Source organism: Hylobates moloch, unplaced genomic scaffold, assembly GCF_009828535.3.
Source record: "Hylobates moloch isolate HMO894 unplaced genomic scaffold, HMol_V3 SCAFFOLD_14, whole genome shotgun sequence".
Taxonomy (NCBI): Eukaryota; Metazoa; Chordata; class Mammalia; order Primates; family Hylobatidae; genus Hylobates; species Hylobates moloch.
Window position 1 is genome coordinate 48160026 of NW_026652289.1, and position 6826 is coordinate 48166851.

Here is a 6826-nt window from a genome sequence, read left to right on the forward strand (position 1 = left end):
CCGCCGCCGCCGCCGCCACTTCCGGGTTACCGCGCGGCGGCGCCCCCGCCGGGACGCGGCGCAGGTCCGGGCATCGGGGCGGGGCGCTGCGGGAAAGGGCGCGGGCACCTTTCCCGGCCTGGGAAGCACGTTCTCGACCTGCGGCCGACGAGGGCTTCCAGGCGGCTCCAGGGCCCAGAGGAGCTGGGTGCCGGGGCTGGGGGCTCTGCGCCCCGACAGCTGGGCCGATCTGCAGAGGGGACCCTGGAGGGGGTGCATGTGTCCCGGGGTGGACCGCTCCCCTCCCCTCCCCCTGGGATTCCCTTCCCCAAATCCAGGTTTCTCCCGTGGATGGAGGTTCTTGGGAATCTACTGAAAAGGAAACTAAGGGGTGGACAAGAGTTGGATTGTACCCGAAATATTTGGCTCTCGTGTGTGCGCTTTCTGAACTGGCTCAGTATCAAAAGTTCTCAGCACCGTAAGGGATACCGGGGTTGTGGGATAGGGTGGTCATCAGTGTGTTTCTTATCAGGAGAGGCTGTTTCTGTATAGGTAGCAACAGCGTTTCCTTTCTAAGGGCATGGTTTTACCCTTAGTACATTTCTGTATCTATAAAAGTCAGCTGTTAGAACAGGAGGGTACTGTATTTAGCAACAAACTATGTTGAGGCTGTCATTTCTAATCCCACGTGTGGCGGATTTTCCGGTAGTAAGTATATACTAGGTATCCTTTACAGTGTTTGTGTCTCTAGAGTTGTTTTGGGTCCAGGATTTTTAAGTGGTCTTAGTCATGAACGATTCTTATACTGCTTTAAATCCACTGTAATCTTGGCAGCCACCTTTACATGATTTTTCAAATATAACTCTCGGTGCCTTGAAACTGTGCTCTGGTGCCAATTTCCACAGATCCTTCTATACTTCCTTTTTCCCGCCTGATTTGGCAGCTGAAGAATTCCCTTTCAGGAACTGACAGGAGATACCCTTCCTGGACTGCCAGCAGGGCAGCTAGAGACTGGGAGGTTGGCACAATCCCTACGCTGGATCTGTTGTTTTAACTCACAGATGTCCTGAGAATTTTACCTTTTGTTGCGGCTTTCTACAGGACGAGTATTTTGAGCACCGTCATCTAAATGAATTGCCCATACTGATTTCATTAACCTTCAGGACCTCTCTTTTAATTTTTTCTTTTTTAAGAGACAGGGTCTTAATGTATTGTCCTGGCTGGACTCCCAACTCCTGGGCTCAAATGACCCGCCGGCCTGCCTCCCAAGTAGCTCTGACTACCGGCACATGCCACCTTCCCCAGCTAGGACCTGGGTTTTAAAAGGCCATTTCTTCACTAAAACAATTTTAGTTGTTTTTGAACTATTCAAACTTGATTTTTAAAAATCTGGTAACAAAGCCTGTTCAGATTGCATATTTGAAGTCTGTTTTGAACGTTTTCACACTTGGTGAAACTATTCACATAAAGCCAAATTTTAGCTTTGCAGGTTTGCATTTCCTTTTTTTTTTTTTTTTTTAAGACAATTTTTCTGTGAAAATCCTTTATAAAAAAAGAAAGCTTTATACAGCTGGGCACAGTGACTCACGCCTGTAATCCCACCACTTTGGGACGCTGAGGCGGGTGGATCACTTGAGGTCAGAAGTTCAAGACCAGCCTGGCCAACATGGTGAAACCCCGTCTCTACTAAAAATACAAAAATTAGCCGGACATGGTGGCACGCACCTATAATCCCAGCTACTAAGGAGGCTGAGGCACGAGAATCGCTTGAAGCCAGGAGGCAGAGGTTACAGTGAGCCGAGATCACGCAACTGCACTCCAGCCTGGGCGACAGAGCGAGACTTCGTCTCAAAAAAAATAAATAAATAAAAATAAATAAAATAAAAAGGCTTTCTAACTTGCTACACATTGGTGTACTTTGGTCACTTTATCGTATTCAGCATTTATGTATGTAATGTTTTTTGTGCTCACAGCATCCACTGTGTTAGGTGCCACAGCTACCAAGTTGAGTAAGATAGTCCCTGCTCTCAGATACCTTACAATCTAATTAGGACATCAGCAGAAGATTCAAAACAGTTTTTATGTGCCTTAAAAAAAAAATCAAGTCCTCATAAAAGCTAAGAAGATAGTCTTGCGTCCTGATTCAGTGGTGATATTTCTGTGGGGAGCTAAGGTTATAGTCGAGTGCATTAGTCCCTAATCTAATTCAGAACAAGAATCAAACTTTGGGAACTGAGATGAAAGGGTATCTTAACAGCCCCCTCAGTCAGTCTTTCTCAGATACCACTCCTCTCACCTGTCCTTTGATAAGAATTGAATAGCCCTTAGTTCATGAAAGGGGGAAATGATGAGAGTCTCAAGTACTCGTCTTCTGTGCTGCTGATGGAAAAGACAGTCTTTATATTTGAGATGGCCTGGCAGCAGTGTTAGCATTGTTAGAAAAATCTAAAAGCTAGATACTTGTTTGTTTATACCTGGTCTCATTCCACAAAGGATTTGGAGAGTGTGATTCAGTATAATATAAATGCATAAGCAAATAAATAAAGGCCTGGCTTTTGTTTTCATCCTATTACAAGGCTACACAGAGGTGGGCTGAAAGAGCATTTATTCCCCAGGAAAACATGTTGGTTCAGGTTTGTGTGAATATTCAGTTGAGACCCTAAAATTATATGCCATAGAGTGGAGCTACCAAGCCTTTCTTATATCATGCCACATATAGCCAGTGGTAGAGTTTCTGTAGCCCACTGACATGAGATGTGCTGCCCAGGGGATAAGAGGTTAAAGATCTCAGCACGTCTCTAATATCTAACATCTAACATCTTTAACAACAAATGTGTTAGTGTGCCTTGTCATATTAGTTTGGAAACTTTAACATACAGCACAGAAAGAATGCGTTTGCCCTATAAAATGTGAAAATTGGGGATTACCAGCTGTCCACTTTGACCTTAAAGCAGGAGTCCCCAACCATTGTGGCACTAGGGACTGGTTTCATGGAAGGCAATTTTTTCCGTGAAAATCCTAGTTAGATTCTCACAAGGAGTGCGCAATCTAGATCCCTCGTATGCGCTCTTCACAATACGGTTTGCACTCCTATGAGAAGCGAATGCTGCCACTAATTTGACAGGAGGCGGAACTCAGGCAGTAATGTTCATCCACCAGCTACCCACGTCCTGCTGTGTGGCCCAGTTCCTAACCGGCCACTGACTAGTACAGGTCCGCGGCCCGGGGTTTGGGGACCTCTGCCTTAAATTTCTATGTCATTCTGATCATCCTAGTAGAGAAAGATCTAACTCTGAGTTCAGGTCAGCAAACATATTTACTCTGCTAGGTACTTACCACGAGTCAGTCACTGAGTTGACTTGGGAATGTAAAGGTGGCTAATGCACAGCTCCTCCTGCCCTCAGCAAGTGCATTGTATGATCTGTCTCTTAGGTGACTCTACATCCTGCCAAGTCAGCCAGTATTGATGAACTAAACAATATTCCACATAACTAAATACCCTGATCTCTATTACTTAATATTGGCCCTTTACACACTGAATTTTGGCTTCCACACTAGTCAGCTGGATGTGGAGTTGCTCAAGACCACTTCTATTTGTAAAAGTAGAACCAACTTTTGACCATAAGAGAAGGATACTCATGCTTAAAAACAGAATCTGGTTGTCTTGATGGAATCTAAGGTAATGTTGTCCCATTGTACATTTTTTTTTTTTTTTTTTTTTTTTTTTTTTTTTGAGACAGAGTCTGGCTCTGTCCCCCAGGCTGGAGTGCAGTGGCGCAATCTCGGCTCACTGCAAGCTCCGCCTCCCGGGTTCACGCCATTCTCCTGCCTCAGCCTCTCCGAGTAGCTGGGACTACAGGCGCCCGCCACCACGCCCGGCTAATTTTTTGTATTTTTAGTAGAGACGGGGTTTCACCGTGGTCTCGATCTCCTGACCTCGTGATTCACCCGCCTCGGCCTCCCAAAGTGCTGGGATTACAAGCGTGAGCCACCGCGCCCGGCCCCATTGTACATTTTTTTAAAAATTTGGGACTGGGTACTCATTGAAATCAGGGATCATGTCTATTCTGTTCATCATTGTTTCCCTTATGACTGGCATAGAGAAATGCTCAGTAAATGTTAATTAAATTGCTAAATTAAAGAATGAGAGGCCAGGTGCAGGGGTTCCCACCTGTAATCCCAGCACTTCGGGAGGCCAAGGCAAGCAAATTGCTCGAGTTCAGGAGTTTGAGACCAGCCTGGGCAACATGGCAAAATCCCGTCTCTATAAAAAATACAAAAAGAAATTAGTCAGGTGTGGTGGTGCACTCCTGTAGTCTTGGCTACTCCAGAGGCTGAGATGGGAGGATCACTTGAGCCCAGGAGGTCGAGGCTGTAAAGAGGTGTCATCATGCCACTGTACTTCAGCCTTGGTGATAGATCAAGACCCTGTCTCAAAAATAATAATAAAATAAAAGAACAAATGAGTGATTTAGTGAATGCTTCCAAAAGACCAAGCCTGTTCCTTCTGGTTTGGGCAGTGTTATTGGAGTTATGGGCTTTGAAGAAGATACAAAGTGGTCCAGAGCCAATGCCAGCATCACACTGTGTCCTCTGGCTAAGGAATTGTGACATTCTCTCCATATTTATTACCAATAGAGCTCAAATTTTGTTAGGGTAACAATGTACCCAGTTAAGACAGTCACTCAACCTCCCCTGCTGCCAGGATGGCCACATGAAAGGATTCTGTCCAAGGCCCTAACTGGAGAATATTGGGGGATCTTCTGGAGAGACATTTAACAGAGCCAGGCTCAGCTGTAATGTTTCCCTTCACTTTTTTTTGTTGTTCCTGCCTGGGTTGCAGGCATTGTTTTTTGAGCAACAGCAGCCATCTTGCAAGCATGAGGGTAGATTTCACAGCTGAAGACAGTGGTGCAGAAAGATAGTCTATTTCCTTCATGGTTTAATAGCTGCCCAGATCTCGCCTGTATTTGTCAAGCCCTCTTATGTGAAAAAAACTAAGTCTTTTTATGTCATTGTAGTTGGTTTGTTACCTGTAACCTAATGCAGCATTAACTGATTGAGGAATCAGAAGCAAAGATCTTACATTGTTCTTAACTGCTTTCTCAATGAGAACAATGAGTACTTTGTTGATCGGTAGTGGAACAGTGTGCCTAAATCCTGCTTGCCCCTCCGTAGAAAAATATTGGCCGGGCGCGGTGGCTCACGCTTGTAATCCCAGCACTTTGGGAGGCCGAGGCGGGCGGATCACGAGGTCAGGAGATCGAGACCACAGTGAAACCCCGTCTCTACTAAAAAAAAAATACAAAAAATTAGCCGGGCTTGGTGGCGGGCGCCTGTAGTCCCAGCTACTTGGAGAGGCTGAGGCAGGAGAATGGCGTGAACCCGGGAGGCGGAGCTTGCAGTGAGCCGAGATTGCGCCACTGCACTCCACCCTGGGCGACAGAGCGAGACTCCGTCTCAAAAAAAAAAAAAAAAAGAAAAATATTTCAGTATGACTGACTAAAGATGGGAAAATGTTTTAAGGAGAGAACCAGTAAAGTAACAAATCTGAAATGTGAAAACATGAAAAGCTTACAATTTTTAAAATAAGATAAATGATACTTTGAGGCTATTCCAGAAGTTCTGTGCTGACATTAATTAGGATAAGAGGCCTGCCATTCAACTAAACACTTTTAGAGGCAAAATATCTTTTCCCAGAATCTTTTTCAGTCTGAAGGCCCTTATCCAAAGTGTTGTAAATGAGATGACTGGAACCCAGCCGGGGAGAGCTCTGAGATCCACAAACCGCTGAGAAAGCACTGCAGAGATAAAGATTGAAAGAAATAAAACACCAACCACCCACAGAAATGTGTTTTCACAGCTCCTATAACCACGGTCATTCCATGGATGATAATGCCCTCAAACCTGCATTTCTGACTAGTCTCATCCAATCTCCTATTCATAGATTCTTAACAGGGGGTCCAGAGTCCCTGAACTTGATGACAGAATTTTGAGTTGGTAAAGTACTTCATAGGATCGGTGTCCACCTGTTTTTCCCTGTGTAATCGGCACCAAACATCATATCCTAGTACATAATGGGAACATAAAACACCTTTGTCACTTGATTGGAATTAAACTTCTGGTGATTTCCAAACACTTAAAAATATGCAAAGATGTAGTAGACTGGATTTAAGTAATAAGTAAATTTAAACTTAATAAGTAATTTTTTAAATGGAAAGTGGGAAGGAACAGCCATTTGCAAATCTAATTTTAAGATGATGATGAACTATATCATGGCATCAATTTTAAGGGTTTTTTAAAAGAATTTTGGATAGTTGCACATTAATGCAATATACGTGGATGATTATAGTGTTATTCCTGGAAATTTTTAATAACAAATGTTAAATGCATGTTCCAAAAAATAGTAATACCAGCATGAGACCAGAGAGAGAAACCAACATGACCTAGCAGTGTATAAGTATTTCACATATGATGAAGTTGATATTTCAAGTCAGTGAGGATACATTAACATATTCAATTAGCTACATATTTGGAAAAAATCAGTTCTGATGGATTAAAAAATCAAAGATTTATTTTTAATGAAAGCAAGAGACAACCAAAAAAGAAATTTAGATAAAAATTCATAGGCTGAGTGTGGTGGCTCATGCCTATAATCCTAGCACTTTGGGAGGCCGAGGTGGGAGGATCACTTGAGACCAGAAGTTCAAATATAGTGAGACTCCATCTTTACAAAAATAAATTTTAAAAAGTAGCTGGGTGTGGTGGTGCACACCTATGGTCTGAGCTACTCAGGAGGCCGAGGTGGAAAAATTGCTTGAGCCTAGGAGGCTGCAGTGAGCCATGC